This window comes from Anas acuta, chromosome 13, assembly GCF_963932015.1.
Source record: "Anas acuta chromosome 13, bAnaAcu1.1, whole genome shotgun sequence".
Taxonomy (NCBI): domain Eukaryota; kingdom Metazoa; phylum Chordata; class Aves; order Anseriformes; family Anatidae; genus Anas; species Anas acuta.
In genome coordinates, this window is record NC_088991.1 from 4,534,551 (window position 1) to 4,560,257 (window position 25,707).

General features: G+C 40.4%; 1 long non-coding RNA gene across 4 annotated transcripts in view; it reads left to right on the top strand.

The window, feature by feature from the left end:
• LOC137863637 (uncharacterized) overlaps positions 1-25,707 on the top strand; it is a 103,882-nt gene that overhangs the window by 59,106 nt on the left and 19,069 nt on the right. For all 4 annotated transcript variants that reach the window (XR_011101010.1, XR_011101011.1, XR_011101009.1 and 1 more), the window contains exon 4: positions 8,684-8,804. This is a non-coding gene — a long non-coding RNA (uncharacterized lncRNA). The remainder of the gene's footprint in view (positions 1-8,683; positions 8,805-25,707) is intronic.

Consider the following 25,707-nt stretch of genomic DNA (forward strand, 5'->3'; position numbering starts at 1 on the left):
TAATTTCCAAATTCTTTCATTTACCTTTTCACCTTTATCTAAAGGTCAGCAGAGGTAACATGTTTGTGAAGCTGTCCTATAAAAATACTTCATTTTTAATGGCTCGTTTTCTTCTCTTTAACACGGTATACTAGCTGGAAACATCTAGTCATACGTTGGATAAAACCCCATTTTATATTCTTAAAGCTCTGATCTTATTCTTTGCAATTTTGAAAGCTATTCTGGATAAGATTCTACACTGGATAGAATCAAAACTCTTTTTAAAATTAAAAAGAACAGGCTTCAAGCATACAAATCAATCTTTTTATTTATTTATTTATTTTTATTTTATTATTATTTTTTTAATATTCAAATTGCATCTAGCAAAGAGCTACAACCTGATGGATGGAGAATGAAATTCATAATCTTGAACGGCCTAACTCTTTGGGACTCTTTTTTGATGATCTAAATCTTTAAGAAATCTGCTGCTTGTCTGCTTTGGAAACTTTGTAGTCCAGCTCTGGAAAAATGCTGTTGGTTATGGATGGCTTTTCTGTTGTTGTTTTGTAGGGGTTTTTCTTTTTGGTGTGTGTATGTTTACTGGAGACACATAAATGGAGACTTATTTGCTTGTAATTTGTAGCAGGTGCATGATTGCTCACCAGAAGTATGTTTAAAAGAACAAACAAGGACATGACTTAACTATCAGTTACTCAATATACCTATTACGCATTCAGCCAAGTTCATCTTTTCTTGCCTTGTTTTTCCATTTTTTTAATATTTTTTTTCTTAACTATATTGTTGTGCTGGGCAAAGGACACTGGAGTTCCTGAGCATCACACCCTCTGCTGTCTTTTTTTAGCCAAGGATCATCCCCTCCCTGTTGAGAGCTGCAGCAGTATCCATCTAATACGGACACAACATTGCCTAGTGGTTAGGCTAGGTTCATGACAAACCTATTCACAGCATAGGTTTATGACTCCTTTTATTCTTGTTACTCCTTGATATTATTTGAACAACTGCATCTCAGTTTTCCCATAATAAATATTTCCATTGTCTGAGGGTGTTACAGATTTGAAGTATTTGTGAAAGAAAATGTATCCTAAACTGTGAAAGAATAAGATAAATGTTAAACGTTTGTAAAGGTGCAAAGATTCATAGATTTCTTTACATATCCTATTTTTCGGGGGACTGCTGCTCTGTTTTTTGTTTTTTTTTTTTTTTTTTTTTTTTTTTACTAGCTGTCAGTAACATAAATATCTTCAATTCTTTACCTAAGCTGCAACTTAGTCCTGAGAGCCCCTGGAAAAGTGCTTTGATGGAGTACCAAATGCTTAGCTTCTGCAGGAGCCTCACCTAATGCACGGAGGTCATAGGTACAGTGGAGCCTTCAGGCTGGGGCCTTTTCTGGTCAAAGACAAATACTGGTCACGGCAAGCGTGGCTGGAGGTGGTGTAGGAACACAAGGCGGGTCCTCCTTAGATGGTGCTGGCTGTTAGCTCCATCAAAGCCTTTGCCATCATCACGACTCCAGACCTTGTGCCTTGACTCTCCTACAGTTCTGAGCACCCGGGCTGATGAAGTTACTTTCCATAGCACTAGGGAATAACCTCTGAAAATGTCAAGCTGTCACTTTCTCTGGTTAGCAAGCTCATTAGAGAACTGCTGCAGTGCGTGTTACTCAGATATCCTGGCTGGCAGGATATCTGTCATGCCTCTGCTCTCTGGTTGAACTTTAGGAAGAACATTCATCAAAATTATTTACTAGTCAAAGGAGCAGTGCATGAGCTAGAAGGGAGCTTGAAGCCAGCTTTCAGTTAAAGACAAGGGTAAATGGGAAATCTTTTCAAGAGGTGAGAAAAAAAAAAATCCCATCTGCCAGACGTCACACTATTGATTATTATTTAATTCTGAAATCCATCCCACTGTTCCGTGACTGACAACGCCACCAGAATTAGGCTCGACAAGATGAAATGAGGCATAGTTTATAGTGCCTGCCTGCCTGGCTGGCTGTCTAGGGGAAGGAACACTTCTGAGCAGCACCTGGTTGAGTATGGCAATGCTTGTTTTATTACTGCAGCTACAAAATGGCAGCCTCGCCGCTCCATCCCATGTGGGATCCCAGCCTTACATTTAGGGATTTTTTTTTCTTCTAAAGGTGGAGGATATTTCCTACACATACTAAGGCTGTAAAGGCAGGATGTTTGCTGTCCACTGTTACTTATTGTCTGGCAGCATCAAGTGGAAAATACTAATAATATTAGAGACTGCAAAATTATAATGTTTTAATAGGCCTTAACCTTTTGCGGTGTGACACCCTTTTCATACTTTGATCTGTTTTCAAACAGCAAAGGCCAATTTTTCCCCTATTATGTTTTGTAAGTTACTACAGCTATGGGGACTTATTTATTTATTTATTTATTACTCCCATTTCTAACAGGTCTTACAGACTACAGCCTATAATCCAAATTTAGATCCCCCAAAACTGATCTAATTTACCTTCTGGTTGCCACAGCGACTATAGAACTTGACATTAATAAGGTTAAGGAAGGAATTCAATTGCCTGAAGTGTTCGTTCAAGAGCTGGGGAAACCTTTCTAATAACAGAAATGTGTGATTGCCAACTGGTGGCCATAAAGCTGAAGGGTAGGCATTTAGAGAGGAACAGAACAGGCTGGATGGGGCAGAAATGAAGAGCAGGTCTGAAATGCTGGTGATGGAGTAGGGAAGGAGGAGACAAAGTAGAACAAAACAGAAGGGAAGTGGGAGCTCATGTTGTGCTTAACCAGATAAGAGTTGTAATTAGTGCGTAATTTCTGTGCTGTTATAGAAATGGGAATAGGAGACATTCCACTAGGCCCTCTTCAGGGAGTAAAGCAAACCTAGGGGAGAAAAAAAGGAAAAAGAAAGACCTGGGGAAAGCTCCTAAGTATGCCAAAGCCTTTTCGTTTTCTTCAGGCTGAACAAATTTTACCTAGACAAGTCTACTTTTCATCTCTTCCATTTTCTTTCTCCCTCCTAGAACTGCAGTTTTGACAGAGGAGACAAGGTTGCAGTACCTTTCATAATGTTTTATGGACTCGCAGTTTCATTTGAAACTAATTCACAGCTCGGCAGTCTAGTCTGTCTTCAAATATTCTGTAGCTGATTTCCCATCAGGAAAATTGCTAATTGTTTAATAGGGACTTAATTCCCAGCAAGGAATATTACAATAATATTGCAATCTTTTGTGCATAACGCAGTCCTTAGAATTCCATGTGTGGGTGAATTGGCTTTTTTTTTTTTTTTTTTTTTTTTTTTTTTCCAGAAAGATTTTGGTGTCAACTGAAGAACCCAGAGTGGTGGAGACTTGGAGATGTTCCTCAGCAACCTGTTTTCAGTGTTCAAAATTTCTATCTTGTTTCCAGTTTGAATACAGCTGACTTCCAGAGTTTGGATCTTGATGTCTTTGCTAAGTGAAAGCCTTCTTATCTTTTTCTTATGGAGATAATTCTTGGAATACTGCGTATACTGTGTTGAAATAATTTTATTTTTTTTTTCTGTGATAAACTGTATAGATTGGGTTGTTTATTATGTATATTTCCCTGAAGTTTTTCTGTTAATGAACCTCCTTTTTGACTGCCGACACAGGACCAGCTTCTTGCACGTAGCAGCAGTGGACAGAGTCCTAGCCCACGCATTAGAGCAGCGCCAAATTCTCTTTCCTCTTAAGAACAGCCTGCTTCGAAAGGCAAAACAGCAATAAATAAGTTATGATTGTGGGTCTGGAGAAACCGAAATTTCACCATAATGTGGCGACAGAGAGGAATGTTTCAACCTGTTTCTGTGAGTGACAGAATTATGTCGATAGCTTGCTGCAGAGCGCGGTGAGCCCTCCTACCAGCTGCGTTACCGGCCGCGGCCAGGCCCAGCGAGAGCCCCAGGGGAGATCATCAACCAGTCAGATCTCTGTGGAAAATTCAAGGGTCACGTTCAGTCTAGACCAAAGGAAAACTGTTGGGAAACATAAGTGGCTGCAAATATATTCAAGTACTGTTATAAAGAGGACAGGGACCAATTATTTTGATTGAGCAATGAGGCCAGAACAGAGAAAACTTAGGAAAAACTGCCTAAGTCTAGGAAGGGTTAGTCAACGCAGTGAGATGCCAAGGGAGGTGACCAGTCCTATCAGCCGGCATATTCAAAGCTAAGTCTGACACACATCTTTGGAGGATTGTTTAGGGATAGTGAAATCATTCCTGCTAAGAAGGAGGACGATGGACTGGGTTGGCCCAACTGAGATTCCTTCCAAGCCTGACAGTCTTGTGGTTCGCAGTCTGCAAGCACACCCGCTTAGGCACTCAACTTCTCAAGCAACTTCCCAGAAATAAAATCTCTTAATAGTGTGTATCCATGCACACGTGTGTGCAAATGTAAGCACACGGCAGTATCTTACGTAACTGCTTGAGATCTATTTGTGCCTTGCAGTGTTTAAAGGGCAGCTGCCTGGTTGTGGTGTGCAAAGCTCGGCTGTTTCATCTGTGCTGCTACTGGCTGTGCCGTAGAACAAAACCAAGGTAATTCTCCAAGAGCATTATGTGTTTTTCTGCAATTCCAAGTCTCTGTCTGCACGCTCCCAAGTCTTCCTACGCTTTTATAGCAGACGTTACAGGAAGAAATGTAAAATGTAAGAGGTGTTGAGAGTCATTCGGCCTTACTTTTCTTAAACATCCCTGGCGTTCTCCTGAAGTCAAGTACACATCTGTTCATGCTGCGAGGTGCTGAGAAGAGTGTATTTGGGTCCACCTGATTAAGCGAGAAGGCTTCTGTTACAGGTGCATATCTTGGAAATGAAAGCACTGTGAAAGTGGCTGTGAGCATCTACAAGACATTCTTCTTTCATCTGCTGTAGGCCATCATTCCCAGGGAACTGGTTGTACAATACTGATCTAGGACCTCGCTACAGGAATTTTGGCAGTCCCACACTTACTAAAAGGAAGGAAGGAGAACAAATTGAAGGGGGAGGAGAAAGGAAAAGAGAGAACTTTTTTCTTGAAGTCAAGATCAGGTGCTAGAGTTCATTTTTGATCAGGATCGGTACATCTGGGAAGTCTTGATGTCCTATATGTACTGAGGTATTTCAGTGGTTTTATTCAGTAGCATAATAAATTTGGTAATTTTTTTAAAAAAATGGATGTCTAATAGCTTGTTCTTCAATAGATCCTTTGCAAGCCTCAGGCACGTGGCTGGGCAGAAGGTGAGTAACTGCCTTACAGGCCAGACCTTTAATTGCAAGATACTGCTGCTTCCAAGGATGTATGCTGCTTGCTTGCTGTGTTCCATTAGGAAGGGAAGTAGAACTAGCCCACTGGTTCTTCAACCAAGTCTCATGAAACTTGAGTTCAGATGGGGCAATTCATTGAACATGGGTTCAGGAGTGTTTGGCTGGCACTCAAGACCAGCATCTCTGGACTCTTGTTCCTTTCTGGTAGCAAAGCTTAGGTAGAATTCAAACCATGATTGTTGGGAGTTGAGGAGGGGAAGCATCTTCTCATTATGCTTTGGTCATACAATAGTCTAGTAAATAATAAATACTGCCATTCTCATTCTCCTAAAGTGTGAGTTAAACAGCTTGAGCATAAGGAGGAAAATGTTTCCATCTTTTGCAATTAGCTCACTAATAGCACGTTCACAGGTCTGTCAAAGCTATGCCTCTGCACAATAAATAACTTCCTCATTTCCAAGGCACTTTGTATATGTTACTTTTGTTTTCTCTCTCTGCTTTTTAAAAACAATCGATTTAGTGCAGAGATAAAAGAATAAAGGATATGCATTTGTAAACCTTGACTACTTTCTGCTGTCTGAACGGGTTTAGGGCAAAGTAAAATCTGAAGCTTGGGCGGTGATGCACAGCGTTGTGTATGAGAGCTGAGTACAGTTGCATGAAGATAAGTCATTGCAAACATTATTTGGCTATGTCATTGTTACTGTTTGTCCTGTAAACAGTGCTAAGGAATGTTTATTGTAACATGAGATTTAATAGAAATAATATCTTTCATGTTATAAAACAAAAATTATATTCATAGAATCTAAATAATCTCGCACATTCTCATTAAATTTAGTTTTATTAAGAAATCACAACTGTTCCCCGAGTCAGTATATCTCATGCTGGTGAGCCAGAGCAAGATCACCTGTTCTTCACTTGAGCTTCCTACCTCCACCAACTGAAAACCGTGTTCTGCTAGTGGTGGTGGTGAGATCTCTTTAATTCAGGAGGCAAACAGTACACTAAGTATATGGTACAGAGCCATAATGGAAGTTCCATTACACTGACCTAACACCCTGCCTTAGCTCTCCCCTCCATCCTGTTTTGCTGAGACTAAAGTGGAGGTTCAAATTTTAATACCCTGCCCCATCACAATGGTATAAATCCCAAATAATCCCCTTTAAATCAGCTGAGTTACCCTGGTATAACCAAGCACGTGTTGCAGTTTCCCAGAAGGCAGTCTCTCTGGCATTATTGAGCTACTGTATGAATAGCTGCATAATAGAAACTGGCTTTTATTTGTTCTCTTGCTCAGCAGAGCTGTGAGAAAACAGTAAACTGGAGTGGAAATTCTGTAAGTCATGTGATTCTTGGAGAAAAAAAATAAATTATTGCATATAAATGCTTTCAAAACAAGGTAACAATACATCATATAGGGATTTATGTCCTTCTAACCCTGCTGCTATATCTATCTATACATGTACATGTAAGTGCGTGTGTTTATAAAAAGTCTGAGTTCGTGTTGCTGTAGTTCTCCTCTGAAAGGCAGAGCAAACAGGTAGCTTTCTGGTGAAAATATTTAGATTATTTTTATCATGCATTATGCCAAAATGAGTCTTAAATACATTTGATTTGGCATCTTTCCCTTTGATGCCAAAGCAGGTGTTAATCAAAGCCCAGAACCCTGACTGAGTGTGAGAGTACAGATGTCAAGCTGATGAGGTGCAGGGCACTTGAGAGGTGTGTGGAGGAGCAGCATCTAGCAGAGGCATTCTGTTTATGTTTACCCTGCTATTTAGGGTTGACCTTACAGATAGGTTCAGCCCTGTGTATGCCAGCCACCAATACTGTAAACTAAGTTCAGCCAGGCTTCATTCTAAACTTGGTTCAGAATGAAACTCAATCCTCCCCTGGTTTCGTTGCACCAGTGTTTTCCTGCAAGATGTTTGGGCTTTAACCAGTTATAAAGCTTTTGAGCATAAGAAGTCCATGTACAGCAGTCCTATAAGACAGCCTCTGACTCCTGAACCTTTTCTGCTGCTTCCTATTTTTAAAGCACATAGAGATATGGCCAGAAGCAAAGGCACTTACACAGCATAAGGTTTAGGACTGTTCCCTGGAGTATAAAGCGAACAATTTTGGTGCAGATTGCAATATATGATGTTGGCTGGACAAGGTGATATCAGTGCTCAGGTTGACTAAGGACAAACAGAATTTCATCTCTGTATAAGGAAATCCTCTCCATAAAACAGTACAGAAATGTTATTTACTATATTCTCTTTATTTACTATCTTCTCCTATGCTTTGATTTTTTTTTTAAAGGTGGGTTTCCTTTAAGGCAGCTCAGTCAGTTATCTTTCCAGAAGTGTAGTATATTAAATCACCTACAGTTCAAATTCCTGCACGTGACAACCTGTTGTGTACAATATTTAATTTTACATCTCATGTTAAGCCTTTATTTCTTAGTTTGCCTTGAGTAGCTATTAGGATTTAGTGCTCTTATATGGGTATTGCAATTTCAGTCAGTGCCAGGAAAAAAGTAATAACTCCTCTTCAGCAGAGCTTAGGTTTTAAAAGTTAATGAGGGACACTTGAAAACTGGCAGCTTTTCAGTCTAAGGAGAATGAGACTAAATATGATGTAATGAAAAGGGAGAAAAAAAATAGAAGACCCTTCCTTCCATTCGTCCTGCCCCCAAATACTCTTTGGATGTACGCAGTTGCAGGTGTGATGCTAGAGCAGTAGCAGGGGAAGGTCACTAATGTTCCCTGGTCTGTTTTCAAGAATCTGACAGTAAATGTGGATTTCCAAGTGGGTATGCAATGGTAGGAAAGGCAATAAAGGACACACAGGCATCTTCTTCTTTCTTATCTTCTTTTTTTTTTTTTTTTTTTTTTTTTTTTGTCATTTCCTGGATATTTAGGAGGCACTATTTACGTACGTGGGTGTAACTTAAAATTAAAAACCCCTCTAGGCTGGAAATCAAAACCAGCAGAGTTAAATCATAAATATTGTTTAGTCACTGCTGGACTGCCTGAAAATCACAGAAGTATCATAAAGTCCAATGGGAAAGGATTAGGAATATTAGTGGGAGAATTTCTGTGGGTTATAGAAGTGTTATTGCAGAGCTTTTACCAGGGATTATGAGCATTAATCTATAGTTACATATGCAATTTACAGACCCCCTGGGAATTTTTCAGAATGTGCACATACATTGATAATAAATCACAGCCATGGGATTATTAAGAGTTGTACTTCTGGCAAGAATGCTGGAGCTTTAGGAACCCTCTTCAGAGGTTAAGGCCCTTAACTGTTTTTATCTCCATCCTCTAACACCCTTTATTCTGCGTACTCCACAGTGGGTCTCTACCTTGTCTAATGCAAACAGCAGTGTACAAGCAGGCAGGAGCGCTAGTCATGTCATATTTTAATTAAATGATTTTTCTCCTGCTATTACAGATTTTTTGCTTATTTCTGGCTCTGCAGTCCTGCATGTAGCACATGGTTTATCCCTTCTAGAGCAAGCCATCGCGCACGGGTTAGAAACAACATACGGTCCCTGGATGCAGTGGGACTTGGGGTAAGTGGATTAAATAGGTATTGAGATGTTGAACAGTGTTGTGTGCCTGGATTCAAGTGGAATGGATGTTTCTGAACTTGGGTAGGAGCTAGAATGTACTACAGAGCCTGGGTTGTGGCACTGACATGGTGCTAGCCAGGGTTTGTCAGAGTAAAGCAAGCCCTGGCCGTGTTTAGCTTTCTAGTGACAAGGATGGAGAAACATCACTTGGGTGAGAACATTTATCTGTGCTTTGAGACTTCTGGATAAAAATATAACACAGGGGAAAAAAATGTTACAGGTTTAGAACCAGCCATCACACCTTTATGCAGTACTAAACCTCATGGAGGGCATCAGCTGGTTCCTGCAGTCATTTATTTCCCCAAGGAATACCCGTACAATCTAGGAGATATTTTTATCAGAATATGTTTGCTGAAAAACTGTAAAAGTTTTCACCACAATCGTTAGAAAATGGTAGGAATTTAAAAATTTTGTCCAAGTCGTGCAAAAAACTAAGCAGCCCGTTTTCCCTTAACCTCAGCTGTCAGCCAGAACGCTTTGGCAGAACTTCTCCTTTCGCAGCAAAATGTTTCCAGAACCCAACACTTTGTTGAAAGCCAGGTTTGAAAAATGATTTTTTTCATTGAAAATTAAATTACTCTATAAGAAATTTTGACGGGAAGGTTTGATTAGTGAGTGGAGAAGTAAATGCTCCATTTTGGTTTTGTTATTTTCAGGCAACAGATCCCAGCAACTGCCCCATTTGATTTCAGTGGATTGCCTTTAGGAATGCTATTAATCAAAATCAGTTAGAAAGACATGGTTGCAAAGTGCAGTCTTGGGGCAGCTGTAGTTGTTTCACTTGTAGTCTGGATTTTGCTTGCTGGTTTCAGAGTTTTCCTAGGCTTGTGATTTACCTGAAAGCGGGCTGGGAAATGTTACAAAGTGTAGTTGTGTGAACCAGTGTGTAAAACTGGTGATGGTGAGTTGATATTAAAATATTTCTTCTCTGAAACCTGATATGCACCTTACTAAAGAGTTTATCTTCCTACTTGGTTGTACAAGTTGCGAAAATACAATTAAAGAGAAATAATAATTAAATAATAATAATTTATTTATAAAAATTATTTATTTATAAAAAAGAAATAATAATTAAAATGGGATTCGCTACCCTTAGAAACGTGATGACTGGAAAAGCATGTGCAAAATCTAAAACAAAGAAAAAACACTTGTCTTCAATTGTATTCTTGCCTTTATAGAGATTAATTCACTTTCTTATTTTATTTGTTCTTACTTTACCTAGCCTGCTCCATTTCCATTTAGATCTGGCTCGTTTTGTAAGAATACATCTTGTCTTTTAAATTCCCAAGGCAAATTCATCGACAATGTTTCTCATGACCAAAGAAGAAATTAAAACCAAACATTTCCATAGAAGAGATGCTCGTTCTCTTGAGAGAAGTATCTGCAGGTGGAACAATACATATCCTGGTAATGTGTGCTATTTTTAGTTTACGATTTAGGAGCAAAAACATGTAACCACATATGAAAAGATTGAAACCGTGCATGTTTATTGACAATTTCAAGGGTGTCTGATCTAGCCTGTGAATGGCTGCGTTTCAGCTGAACGGTGAGTGTAGGACAAATCGGGCTTCAGCACAAAGTAGGGTTGTTGGGAGAAGCCTGTGGTCCTTCAGACTGTAATTACATGGCACCTAGCAGATCTTGATTCCTTATCTAGTAAATAAAGAAAGGCATCCTGTATCTGAAAATAATTCTTAGGGGAAGTCAGGAAGCATTGTCCTTTATAAAAGTGGGCCCAGTGTTCAGCTGTAAATCGTTACAGCTGCCTTTAAATCAATGAAGTTATGTCAGTTTATAGCAGCTGAGAATCTGTTACAACAAGGAAAAGACTTAGTAATTGCCACAGCCCTCTCGTAAAGGCTCAATGCATAACAGATATTGTGATGCTGGTAGGACTGAAGCTGGTTCTACATTTCCTATGAACTCCTCCCTGGTCTTCCTTCTCAGCCTGTAGCGTGATGTGAGCAATACAAAAACTGAGGGCTGTGCAGAGTGCCGAGCATCCTCTGGGATGTGCCCATGTGCGTGCTGCTCAGGTATTTCCAGCAGCTTTTCAAAGACTGTAGAGAGCAGTCGGCTCTGCAGTCAGCTGCCTTGGTTCATTGCCAGATGCGCGAGTGTGCGTGGGAGCATGGCAGGACAGCCTGACACCCGTGACAACTACCAAAACTGGTTTGGGTGGCTCAATGTGCTGTAGGGAGAGGGAACTCAAGCTGGGTCTGATTCCTGCTGGGATCAGTTTACGAGGAGAAACCTCTACACACTGTGAAGAGGATTGATAGATCTGTGGCTGCAGGAGGAGTTGTAATCAGGTATGAAATAAGGACTTGGGAGTTCCCAAATCTCTTCCCCCTGAGCCATTTGGACATATATATGTACATTCCACTGCGCTCTGTTCCCTCTGCACACAAAATATGTGATATTTTTACATCTAGCCAGCAGAGTACATTGGGGAGAAAAATAATTTATTTTTAAGATGCTTTTTATGATATCCAGTACTAAGCTGCTTCCAGCTAGGCTGAGGTTTTGCGTGGCTTTCCCTCACTTTTTATTGACCTAAGCCAATTCTCCTATCACAGTGTTATTATGAAGAGCCTTTTTCCTTGCTCCTTCCTGGGGATGTTCTCCTTGCAGATGACTTTTGGTGCGGCACTCCAGAATGAATGGAAGGAGCCAATCAAGCCATGTTTTAAAGATACACAATTTTCACTGTTCTTTCAGACTTTCTTGGCAGCTTCTGGCATTCCTTTTCCTGCAGCCAGAGGACCAGCATACCAGATTTCACAACCAGTACCTCAGCAAGGCCGTTCTCTGGTTGTTCAGAGCAGGCCTTCTAACAGAACAACTTTTAAAGTTGGACTCAGTTTTTATTACTTTTCTGCTATTCCTCCTTTGTAAATCATGCTAACGCTCACCTGTGCGTCTGCCACATGCACAAGGTTGTTGGACAGAATGCTGCTTTGCAAATTTTCCTAATTCCTAACTTTGTGATTGGAGAAGGTCGCTGTGGGAGTTTTCATCTGATGAAAGGTCAGTTGGGAAATGTGAGGTCTGACATTTCTGTTTTGCACAGACAGCTATAATTATCTTCATATTTTTTAGCTCCATAGTTATTGAAAACAGATTTAAGAGAAGAAAAAAGAAAGCAAAACTTTAATTCGAAACTCACTAGAAGAAAATGCAGGCTATTTTCATGAGCTTTCCAGCCAGAGTTGAGCTCTTTATGTTATTTCTGCCTATAACCTACTTGTGTCCATCTCGCTGCACGAGGCTGCCTTCTGCAAACTTAACTCCTCACTGTGATGCACCAGCCAGATGCTTAAGTGAAAGCACCAGCACGTAAGCAGCTAGAGCTCCAAAATGGTTCTAAGTGACACTGGAGTGACCAAAGGGTGACAGAGAAACCAGATGCCTGCCTATGGAGATGCTGTCACTGTTAAATTCTGGTACGGGAGTATATCTATCTTGGGAGTACACATGGGTGACCTGGCAGATACTGTGTGCGGGCGCCAAAAGGCAGCAGTTTTGGGAAGGGACACGGGCAAAGCTCTACTTCTCATTACGCTCCCCCAGTGCCTTCCTCATTGATTTCCAGCTGTCAAAAAAATCCTTTTGCTTGAAAAGTGAGGATATTTTTTCTCACTTCTCCCATGCACGTTCATTGCTTCAGCATAAGAAGCTCCAGTTCCTTTGGAAATGAGGTTGTGGATGGAAGGTCCGTGGCAAGGGGAGTAAAAAAAAAAAAACTGCCTTAATTGCAGCAACCTGTCCTCAGTGGGAGATTGATGTATCAGCTTTATCTCTCAGGAAACTGATGGTGTCGCCACCACTCCTGAACTTGCACCGGATTTTACACTCTTGGTGTGTAAAATAAGCATAACTGCCCTCCGTACATAGCACAATCCCCTCGGCCTTACTAGGTTGTCCTCCTTCTAGGAATCATGTGGTTAAAAGAAACGGTGCTTTGTGACAGGAGGCTGCTTCATTACAGCTCTCTGTTAATTGCTGTCTCTGCTAGACTGCCTTCCCATTCCTGCTGTGTGTTTTGTTCCCAGCTAGTGCCAAACACCAAAATAGATGTTTGTCGGCTTGGCCTTTCCACATTGCAGTTGGCCCGGAGTTTAAAAACACAGTAAGCCTGGTTTTCACATTCCTAGTACCTGATCAGAAGCAAGTTTTCTCCATGTGTTAATTCATCTAAATGTCTTCAGAGTGTCTAAGTAGGTTAAATTAGTACTGATTGACTTTGTTCTGGTTCAGGTTTTCTCTGCGGTACTGGTGTGCTTTTATGCTAGGCCAGGCACTCTCTGTTGCCTTGTAGCTGGCAGGAGGCCACATAAAGCTGGCATAAACTCCATTTTGGGGGTTCTGGTTAATTTTAGAAAAACTAAATTGTGTGCCCACACCTGATCTGGATCAAACTGGGCTATTGAGTGACCTAGCGTTGGTACTTGTGTAGGAGTAACTTTGGATAGCATGAAGATGAACCTGGTATGTTCCAGCTGCAACTGTTGATGTTTTTTTTCCTCCCGTAAACAAGTCTGAAAATGTATTTTTCATGAGAAAAACCTCACATAGGATGAGATAGTTGCAACATTATATTTCTCTAGCATTATTTAAACAAAATATCTACAGACAAACGCTATGGTGATAGCACTGATTAAGTACTTTAAAGCCACCTCGTGCAGTTGTTCAGCCTTTGTCTCTGCAGAGTGTAACGTGTGCTTTTTTTTTTTCTTTAAACAGAAGTTTTATCTCTAGGTTAAGTCCATTTGAAACTGTTTGAGGCATTGACACACAGCAACCACGGCAGGAGGGGTCATCTCTGGCACAATCAATGGATTTGGAATAGGATCCTTGGGAGAAATCACAGCCTGGCACCCTTCCAGCCCTCCCTGCTCTGCTCAGCTTCAGGTTTTAAGACCTTTATCCTGAGTAAAGCCTGAGTAAAGTATGTGTAGAAAGAAAGGATTGTAGCTGACAGAGGGTAATTAAAAGGATGTAAATGGAGGATGGGTTTTTCCAAATGACCTTTCTTGAAAAGCCACTTGCTGTCACTGTCTCTTTGCACTGATTTAGGCCAGTTTGCCAGTGCAAGGCTGCTATCCTCGTTAGCACGGATGCTGCTTCAGGCCATCGCTGCACTCATTCGAAGCATTCTTCAGACTCCTGTGGGAGTGCAGGCAGCTTCAAAGAGTGCTTGGATTGTGCAGGGCGGTTGTTGGTTCATTTCTAAGCTCCATGTAAGTTTGCAAGGAAGCGCGTCTTTCAGACTCGTTTTAGGGAATTGTAAACATATTTTCCTCCTAAGAGTATTTTTGCATTTCTCCCATCCCAAACTTATTCTTGCTGTTTAAAGTTGGTTCTGAGTTTAATTCAAGCAGAATGCTTTCATCTAAAAATAGTTTGCCTGCGTTTTTTATCCATTAGACCAAAAAGAGGCTGCGGTGCTGTTCTCCCACCTCATCATACTGTTCTTCCTCAGAGGGCAGCAGCAGTGCCAAGCTGTAAAGATCCATTCCAGTGCTTGTATATGGCCTTGTAGAAAAGTCACACATAGTTCTGCTGGCAGTGTTAAAACAGCCTCTGGGGCTGTGATGTGGTTAAACCTATTGACAAGTCTCTGAGCTGTCTAGTGATGGTGTTTTCAGTAACTCTGTTGTGTTCATTCAGACTACTGTAAAAGCCATTGCTGTTGCAGCACCATTTCATGGAAGTCCCTGGTAGTATTCCCTAAAGACAAACTGTGGAAGGTGGGATGTCTGGGGGAAGACTGGGAGGCAAATGCTGTAAGGAAGTAAATCAATCACTAGGAACCAAAGATACTGATGTTTGTACCGAACGAGATTTCCCAGGAGCGTTGTGACAGGTTGCCTGGAGATCAGGGAACCAGGAAACCCATAGAGCAGACAGAAGAACAGATGAAGAGAATCTGGAATGCAAATGATCAGGAAGTTCGAGCAGAAAGCAAGCAAGGCAGGAGACAGGCTTGGAAGAGGGTCCTACAGAAGGGCCTACAGGGCCTGCACCTTCATGTGGTAGGCCGAGGAGTGGATGACGGCTGGTAGGTTTATTTTGTAGAGGAGTAAACAACCAGTGGAGCCTGCTGACCAGTCTGTAGTTCTGCTTTGCTCTGGCCTCAGTTGATTAGGTACCTTACTCCCGGGAAGTTGGTTGACAGCTTGTCAGATGCAGGGCTGGAGCCCAGGCAGACCCTGACAGAAGTTACCTTCCTGCTCATGGGGCAAAACTGCTGGTAGCCTATATCCAGTTATAACAGACTCCCAAGGCAATCTGAGGACCATTTACTGCCAGTCTCAGTTCCTATTGATATGATGACGGCACAGATATTGCTCCAAAATTCCTGCTTTTCTGCAAAGTGATGCTCAGAGAAGTTGTATTCTTTTGAAGAACGTTTGTATTCCCTGTCGATGCAAGTTTGTCATAGGCTTACGTGAGAATTCAGCTTAGGGTTTTTGAGGGGGGATTGTTCCTTTTGTTCTGCTAGCACCAAGTTTTCCTGTTATCCTCCAGTTGCTATCACTAATGTCTTGAGGTAATACCCAATTCAGTGAACCCACCAATTTTTGTGCTGCTTTATTGGACATGGTTGCCAAAGTTGTACTTCTTCATAATTTCAGCTTATGTGAACCCAGAGTCATCTTTAAATGATATCAGTAACTTAATGATTTCAGACCTTGAGATGTGAAAGCTGAGGTAGCATGAAGGGTAATTCCAAGGCAAAAGTGTCTAAACAGCTTTGGCTTTTGCCAGAGCATTTGTGTTTCATTGACTAAGGGCAGCTACAAACGTGTTGAGCAAACCTGAGTATAAATCGACATTTACATGACTGGGGGGGGGGGGGGGGGGGCAAATGATAGCATCAGAAGGTGGCAGAGGAATATCTTGGATGGCAATGAGATGTTGCAGGAGAAGCTTCGAATGGCCATTGCCATGTCAGGTCTGTGGCTGTGTTTCACGTGGCTCCGGTCTGTAGAGTTAAGCAATCATAACTGTGGTCTTGCTAAACATGTTAGTGCAGTTGGTTGGCTTTGTTATGACTTATTCTTTTTTGTCACAGCATTGCAAAGCACCTCACCCTAATTTAAACCATATGGACTGGGATCATGTCATACTTGGAAAGAAACCAATCAAACAAGACATAAGAGGGTGGGCAGGCCTCACTTGTTTTAACAAACTTAAAGAAAACATTTCAAAGGGAATATTCCAGAAAAACATGCTTGCTTACCAAAAGGCCTTGGAACTGATGTTTCAGCACATGGATTATGCTGCTCAGATATTGCGGATCCCTCATAGGTACGACTAGCTTAGAAAAACTTTAGAATGACATGCCCTTCATGTCTTCTGTCTTCTGTTGAAGATTTGTGATTTCTGCTTCAAAATTATGGGAATAATGGATAAAAATACAGGAATAAGCCTGAGCACCATAGCCTTCACACATAGTTTACAAACTATAACGTCAAACAGAGATATTGATGTTAATTCTGTTGATGCACATGGTCTTATGCCCAGCTGGCTCAGAACAAACGGAGGAGAATCCTCAGAGTTTTTCCGCTGAAATCACTGAAGTAAATAGATGCAAAAAGCAGGAAATTGGTGCTGGGGGTTCCTGAAGGCCTGATAATCCCACCAGCAAAAGTGAAAAAGAGAAACAAAATATAGGCTAACGTTGTATTTACCAGGCTTAAAATCACTTGTCTTTGAGGCCATACCATTATCCAACATTTAAAAAGTCTCTTTCACCTTTTCTGAGCATTTTGCCTCAATTTGTTCTCGCATCAAATTCTTCGTCATGAAGGAATAAAACTATTTATAAGATGCTGTAAAATTATTTATGTAATACTTGGCAAAGTGATGTCTAACATTTGTATGTAAATATATGTATACATTTATAGGAAATGTTATTTACCATTTGACAAATAACTAGAAACATTTCACTCCTGGGAGGGACAGCAGGGAAATTCACCACCAGAAACAAATTTTATTACTTGTAGATTTCCAACTTTTTCAATGTTAATGAAATCTACCTAGTATAATAGTACTGTTATATAAAATCGGAAACCAGTAAAATGTGCAGATATTTTTGCCATGAATTAATTATTTTTTCACTAAACTCCCATCATACAAGCAAACCACCAGGTGGATATTATACAGTCCGGAATATGTTTTTGCATTCAAATTAACAACTTTCAAGTGTGTTTTTGCATTTATTTTATTTTTAATGCTGAGATTTTTATCTCTTACAAATTCAGCCTTTTTTTTTTTTTCTTACCACTTCTGACTGCATCTACAATATGCCAGGTGCAATATGCCAGGTGGTTTATAGTTACATTTTCAGTCTTTTGAGCTGAATCTGCCTATCCCTTGTTATCATCTGTGTTCTTTTAATTTTGTGGGTTTATTATGTCAACTTACGACTTTGTAAGTCTTATGTCTTTCTTCTCAGGAATTATTTCCCACAAATGAGTAGCCATATCTTGATTTATGTTGAGTACTTCTTGATAATGGCTATAAAAACGCACCTTTTGGCTCACAACTTATAATTCCTAGTCTAGTATATCTGTATTTAAATCTTGAACTGATTAGAAAATATGTTTAGATATATTTTTATTTTTTTATTTTTTTCTCTTTGGGTTTTTAGAGTCAAATATCTGCTCCATAGCTGTTTAATGTTGCCATTAGCTTATATGCAGGCTCTTGGTAAAATCCTTGACGGCAGCTTGATTGTCAGGAACCGCATTGGAAAGTTCTTCCTATCGTTGTCAGGTCTCTGAGTGTCTGCTTCAGCCTGAGCCTGTGCCTTATCAAACTTAGAAATACATTTGATTTCATGAAATACGATACAAGACTTCTGGTAGCACCCCAGTTTATATTAGAGGACTTGAGCTTTCCAGTCCCAGCAATTCTTTCAAGTAATCAACAAAACAGAAAGGGTGATCCCATCCCAGGTGGTGGTACAGTAGCTTGAAGCATATTTTTTGGTCTGAAGTAAAGCCTGTTTTGACTTGTTTAGATGGGTGCCAACCAAGAGGAGTTCCACTGATGTTGCTGGATTTCCATCAGCATAAACAAGGTCAGGAGGAGGCCCATTGTGTTTTAGAACTGTCACGAGCACAAGGCATGGCACTGTAGTGCTTCTGCACTGCTTCTGCCAATTTTTAATAGCATTTCTTGGCAAGTTGGTGAAACTGGATAACACTGCAGTTCCAACAGGGACATTGTAATGGCTTTAAATGTTGCTTATATTTGATATCATCAACAGATACCAGATTCCCCAAAGTAACACGTTCAAAAATAATTTGCTATCCTGTCCAGACCTAATCACCATAGAGCTCACATGTTTGAGCAGGAAGAGACAATAGCTCAGAGAGAGAAGCCACAGCCCTTCAGCAAAGTGTTAAGCAGCTCTACAAAGAAGTGTGTTGGTATTGTGCTCAGGCTGCACATCGTGTGGAAAACAGCTCTTGTTTCCTGAAGTCCATTTGATATTTGTTTTGCTTTTTTTGTGACTGAGTAGAGGTAATTATTCAATGTTACTCGTTCCAACAGAATGTGCATTATAAAGACCTTAAGATTTTTTTTTTTTCCTGGGTGAATATTAATTCCCCTTTTCCATATTTTCTAGAAGGCTTTGTCGGCAGTTCTTTTCTAGCTAGAGAGGATTCCTTGTTAGGTATTAGCCCCAGATGTGCTCCTTGATAACCAGATTTGCCTCCCCTGAGTGCAGTGGGTGGAATGACGGACTATTCATTGTGGTGACAGAATTGAAGAATTCTTGGTCACCTCAAATTGTTTCACGATAAACTTGCAATAAATTTTGCTGTATTCTTAAATGACCTAATCCTTTTTATGGCAAGCTCAAAGCATAAATATCTTCAACAATAAAAAGTCAAAATACTTAATTTTGTTATCCTGACCCTCCCTCCTCCTTTCCTTTGAAGATAGATTTTTCAGCCAATTTACTGTTTGCTTCTCTTTCCAGATTCAAAATATAGAATAACTATGTAGTTTGATTAATTTTCAACTGGCAAGATTATATTTCATTTATGTATACACTTGAGTGTGCATTTTCTATTCACTTATGTCAGAGCTTGGACCAAAATGACGGGAGGTAAATTACTGTTCACAACTGTTTCAGTGCTCCTGCTGTGTATATTCACATCAATGAACCAGGAGCAGCATTGGTTTTTCCACCTCTCTCTGGGTCAAATACTCTCCCCAGTTAAACATGAGTTTAGCAAATACTTTTTTTCTCACCTTTGTGTAACAAAGCTGGTCTTAACAATGAGTCAGAGAAGATGAAGTACAAACCCAGTATTATCTGGTTAATTCTAAGGAAAGACTGGGTTGTTGGGATGAGCAGGTAAGAAGAAAACTTAAAATATAATTTTGAGGTCTTGCCTCTGCTGTATGTAGTCAAAAGTACATTAATTGAAAATACTTGCATGTACTTGAAGCGCAGTTGAAAGTTCCCAGAGCGATTCTCACAGAAGTGGGGCTTTCACAACGTTATCTCTGCCAAAAAGTTGTTTCCCTCAAACGTTGTATGATGTGTTTTCAGTTGCCACTGTCTGCCACAGAAGTGGCTCTGTTTCAGTGGCACCATAGCAGTTTGTGAGTGTTGGAATGAAATGCTTGGGAGAAAAACACCATTCTGACACCAGGCAAATTAGTCATTGACTTGTTTGGGGATGTGGTTATTGCCAGTTCACACTCACTCACGGTAACTGCAAAGGAACTTTATGTGCTGCCTTAACATTTCGGCAATGCTAAGCAGCTGGGGTTTGACCAGGTGGAACTAGAAGTTCTGCATCTCTTGACACACAGTTTTAGTTTTAGCAAAGCTCTTCTTATCCTGCCTTAGATAGAGGTGAAGGCGTTTTCTTTAAAAATTCTGTATTGGTTGTTTCCAGTACAGTCCGTGGAAACCTTTTGTATGTTAAACATGCACCTTCTGGCTAAAGGCAGTACTAGTGCGATGGTGTGGGTAAGGGTTTATTAGCATTGGGAAGGGGGTTATCAAGGCGTTATAAGAAACCTTACCTAAGAAAGATTTTTCCTAAATCTTTTCCTTCTGTAGGTGCAGAACTTTACAGTGGGTACCTTTGCCTCCAACAGTGTTTTTCACTGCACTGTTAAAGGGTACTTATTATGTGAGCATGATCCAAAAGTTTCTTCATTAAATGTTTCTTTTTGTCGTCACAGCTCTTAAAAGGATGTCTTCCTCCTATCTTTGCCCTGGCTTTAGCACGTAATGGGGACAGCATTGCTGACCACGTTCTCTTGTTATCGCTGTCAGTGAAGGAGTGAGAGCACACCAGCATCTCAGTTGATCATTAAGAGAGATGAATGTTGTAGATGATGGTCTGTAGCTGTAAATATTTTAATGATAAATTGCCAGCAAGGTAGAGAAATTTGAAAACATATTATCTGGGTGCCGGCTAATTTAAGAGGCTGTTTTCAGGCTCCATTGGAGCTGGAAAATACCAATCACCAGAGCAAGCAGTCTCTGTCACTGTTCTGTTTCCCAGCTGCTTCTCTTGGGCTGTAAATGCCAACACAGAATTTCCTTGCAAAGCCTGAAATCCAAAGCATTATCTGTCTTTCTGTGATTTCAGATCTCCTAAGGACTCAAGAGGGAAACTAATTAATTTCAGGCTACATGTCCTCATCACCTAAAAGAAAGAACCAAAATCATAGACAATTCACAGGCCAACTGCCCGTCACTAGGAGAGATCACCAAAACTTCTGAGAAGAGGCAAAAGCGATTTAATGGTTAGAAACAGCAACTGCTAAATAAAGAAGGGGAATAAAAATCTTCAAAGCCCTCTCTTCAGCTTTGTACTTGAAAGCAGCCTAACACAAGGCCACCTCCCTGGCTGTCACCCTGCCCATTTCCACCTGTGCCTGGTCATTTCTACTGCAGATTAATGGAAGTTCAAGGTAATGGAAATAAACTGTACAGTACAGCTATGGAGGTTTTAATCCTGTCTGCACTCTCATTTTCTCTCTTGTGGATCTATCATATAAATATATATATATTTTAAGAAAAAGTAGAAAAGACAAAGTTACAAAAAAAAAAAGTTCAAACTGATACAGCTCCAAGTGGAATGAAGATACTATGCCAACAAAGGGAAGAGGGTTTTATTTTGAATATTTTGTCATCCCAAGCAAAGTTTATCCTTTAAGTTGAATGACAGTGTTTCATTTTTTCATCTTTTGCTATTGTCTTCAATGGCAGTTGCGGTCTATACGTCTGCTTCTGTACGACGGGGCTCATTTGATAGGTATATTTTTTCACTGATGCCATCTTAAAAGAAAATATTCCTCTAATTTGGGCTGCTGGAGTGGAGGATATGTCAACAATTAACATCATGGTGGTCTTTTGAGTGCTGAGAAAGCACTGAAAATGACATGGAACAGACAGCTATAGAAAAGCCACTGCTGCCGTTTGGCTTTTGAACTTCATCTCGTGACACAAGCGCAATGCAGTGTACTATAACTATAAATCCAGCTCTGGGCCCTTCTGATCTCTGGACAGGTCCAGCTCCAGGCTGTACAGGTAACTCCCACTTTGTGGGACACCAAACTGAAGCTTGAAGTAAGAATCCTCAGCTGACTCTGGAGTCAGTTACTGGACCACCTCTCATTGTACATTTTCATTTAATATCTTCCTTCAAGCTGCAAAACCTTGCTAAGCCATAGCATGTGCATGGATCTTCCCCTTCTGGTTTAGCTGCAGAGCAGAATTGCTCACGTTTCAATGTTGTTGTTGACCAGTGCTATGAACTTCCTCACCTCACCTGGCAGGCTCTCAGGCGGGAGCTTTGGAGTTTGATTTTCACAGTGTATTTTGGATAAAGCAGAAAGAAGGGAAGGAATGTTCAGACATGTTGAAGCTTTGTGTCATTTGCTGAGGTGCTTGTATGCCTGATTAATTGTTGCCTAATTGTAAACCCTTGGGATCATACTTTTCACCAGTGAGAAGAAAATGTTACACAGACTGCCAAGAAATATCAGATTTTCCATCCCAGCTGTTTTCTGATTAAATGGCTACACCATGAGTTTAAAAGAGCTGTTCAGCTGCACTTTGGGATGTTTTGCCTTTTGTTTATCCCTTTAGTGCCATGCCAAACAGAACCTCTGCTTCACCTCTCTCTCTCAACAGAGGATTTTTGGTATCTAGCAGCAGCGGATAGGTACAGCTGAAAGGACGTGCTTGGCTTTCACGTTTTCCATCTCAGGATGTTGCTGTGTCCACTCCAGGGGAAGGGGTCAGAAATAAAGTAATGCTCATACTATGTAGCTAGGCAAAGGAACAGTGAATGCAGTTGCATTTCAAAACTTTTTTTTTTCTTTTTATCTTTGTCTTCCATTTAAAACAAAAAGAAAACTGTTCTTGGAAATAGTTCAGATGGTCAAACTAGACAGTATTTCTCCTGTTCTTAATTTCACATCTTTTCAAAAGCAAAGCAGCTCAGTTCTTGGTGTCATAGTTCATGAACTATGTGTCATGAAAAGTCTTTTGGTGATGCACATGTGGTTCGTGGAGTTCCATTTGGGAACCACAAGTAAGACGGTAGCAGAATTACCATTAGCTGCATGAAATATGGGCACTTGCTTTGGTCGTGGCCTATGGAGACCTATGTGTTTTGGGGCCTTTGGGGACAACCTAAAGTTCAGGTTTGGTCCTTTTTGATGTTATATTCAAGAGTGAAAAGAGGATGCAGGCTGGAGAATGAGTAGCTGAGCAGCTCTTCTGGCCTGCTGGAGGCTGAGGATGACTTCCAACCAGCTGTCTGGCTTAATGTTACTTCTGAATGTTGCAGGTGTTGCAATCAGTATTGGCATATCAGGGATGAGCTAATTTGCTCTGAGACCCAGATCAGAGGCAGGTACAATAGGAGAAGATGCAAGGGAAGGGAGGGGAACAGCAGTGAGGAGTTAGCGACCAGAGCAAAGAGCAGGTGAATGTGGCTTTTGGAAGCAACACGCAACATGTGTGGGACTTGTGTGGGCCTGGATGATAGAAGCTCAAACTGCAGTTCTTGATTTGACTGCAACCTGTAGGAAGAACTGACAGAGCACTTGAAAAGGTGGAGAGAAGGTAAGAGAGATTGTGCTAAGAATTTGTGATAATAATAATAATAATAATAATAATAAAGTAACCCTTAAAAGCTCAGAATTCTCAATTTCTCATTGATCTCTGTTACCTTGCATTGACGCAGAAAGTACTCATGATCTGGTCTGTGAGATGTATCCAAAGTGAGGTAGCTATGAACTTGTGGTGGTGGTGTTTCCTACCACCATGTGCCTCTGTCCCAGCAGTAGAGTTTGCTATGAATACATGGAAGCTGTGAATTAATGTTTTTGTAATTAGTCTTTTTTCTATCACACACAGATTATTTTCAGTGCAAGTAGAATGTGCAGCTTAAGTGGGTTGCTGTTCTTTTCTGAAGGAAAATGCTGTTGGGTTTGATGTGGTTTTTAGGCATGTTTATGGAGGTAAAAGCAGGTTGCAAGTGATTTAGTGCTTTTTCTTTAGGAAACAAAAATAGCCCAAAGAAAAGGTGGGGAGAAAACAACGCAAAAAAAAAAAAAAAAAAAAAAAGTAAGAATTATTTTTCTCATAGCAAAAATAAACTAACTATTGTTATTAATAGATAGCATGTGATTCCTCAACTGCAATTTAAGTATGTAGTTTGTTTATAGCTGAGTTTTACGCTTTGAAAAAAAGGAATTTCCTTTAAAGGAATAACTGTGCTAGAAATAAAATGCCACTGTAAATATCAATGCAATTACTTTTTTTTTTTTTTTTTTTATCAGAGAGTCATGACAGTGACTTGATATTTCAAGTGTGTTTTGTATGTGGCCTGCCATATCATTTGTGCTTTGTTCCAGGCATTAATTTTGTAGTGTGCTCCAGCTTTGAGGACTGGCAGGACGGAGACCAGCTTAAGGGAGGTTGTAATGGGACTTATGGATTTGTTCCCACATGGCTGTTACCACTGGATCCCACTGAGAGGGTGATAAAATGCAAAAGGGGCTGCTTACACGCACAACACTGTTAGAGACTGCATCTTTTCTCCTTTTCACCAGAAAGGTGAGACATTTTTGCTGATACTCAGTTAAGAAAACATGCCAATTCCCTGTCAGTTCTCTGTGCCGTCACTTTGCCAAGCACCTTCTTTCTTGTGCTTAAATCTGGTAAGCTCTTCACGCAAAAATATTCTATCCATACTTCTACATGAGCCCTTACTCATGTATTTTTGCCTGGAACCCATTAGTGGGAGCATCGCGTGCTTGCTATGGGAGCAGAGAACAGCTCCCTCCATGTGGTTTCTGCTGCTGAGCACTGAACAGCGACAGGGAGCACGGGCAGTAGTGCCTTCTGTAAGACATTTATACATCTTCAGCCATTTCTTTACAGCTGTTTTCTCTCTTAGGCAAACTGTAAACAAAGATCCTTTTTCTGCTCCTTAACAAGTGTAAAAAGTTCAGTGCTGTCTCTAATATTTGCTCTTAATTCCCTACATCTTGTTCTGAATTTAGTCACGGTGTTGTTGGTAGCTTTTGCAATGGCATTAGGACAATCCAGGAGTATACCTGGATTTACCGGTGGGGGGGGGGGGGTCATTATTCCTGGGTGAAGACTGGGTATGCTTAATCTCAGAACTGATGCAAAGGAGAATAAATCACTGAAATGAGCACTGGCATAGCTAGATTGTTCTTTTGTTTGGCCAGTGTGCTTACTAGAGACTGCAAGTAAAATTGCTGTTACAACGCCCTCTCTTTTCTTTTCCTTCTTTTTCTTTTTATTTTTTGTAATATTTCAATGATTTTTTTTTTCCTGAAAAGAACGGTATTTTTGTGTTAAAAGATTTTAAATTGACCTGTTCCCCAAAGGTATGAGCAATAGGCTCGTGGTTTCTTCCACATGAATTTGATACTGCAAGCTGAGCTCATCTAGAGCAAGTCCTTAGTCACAGAACAGTCTGTTTTGACAGTCCTAAATGATCCATACAAGTCACCCTTGCTGTACAAGAATTAAGTAATGTCTCTGTGTCAACACTTTGTAAGAGTATGCTGAAGTTAATTTGCACCCCAGGTCAGAGCCCAGATTCTTTCAAAAGAGTGACATGGAGCATAACTTTTTGGATTTCTGTAGACCTTGGCTAGGATCTATATTAAGATCTTGGCAGCACAATGCATGAGTGTCCTATACAAGACCAATGAGAAATCATAGCAGCTAGCTGTTCACAGACTTCGGTTTTTGACTTATGACTAGTCACAGAAATTGTCCAAATTCATTTTACTGCTGTACAAATCAGCAAGTTGAGATCTACTTAATTACTAGTGGTAATTGCCATCACTTGTTTCTGATGCTCTGTATTCAAAAAGTAAAGTAAAAATCCTTACCCAGAACTTCATTCTTTTTCCAGTGTGCTATATATGACAGATGAGATCCACATTTAGTCACAGTTTTCTGGTTTCGGTGTCAACCACGTGAAGCCAGAGGCTTCATGTAATGAGCTGAATCAAATTCTCTGCAAAAAGTAAAAAATCAATGACAAACATCACTGCCGTAACCTTAGTGCAATTTTCCTGTCATTTACCCCGTTATGATGCTTGGAACTAAGATGCAAACAAATACGATCTTGAAAGGAGAAAATAACTGTGCAGAGTCAAGTCTCTTATATGAATCATCTTTTAATTGCCTGCATTAAACAATTCACTTCGTATGGAAAATATTATAAGAGATTTCAAAAAGAAGAATAGTTAGCTATATGTGCTTCCTTCCTACTGCAGCACCTGCGGTAGC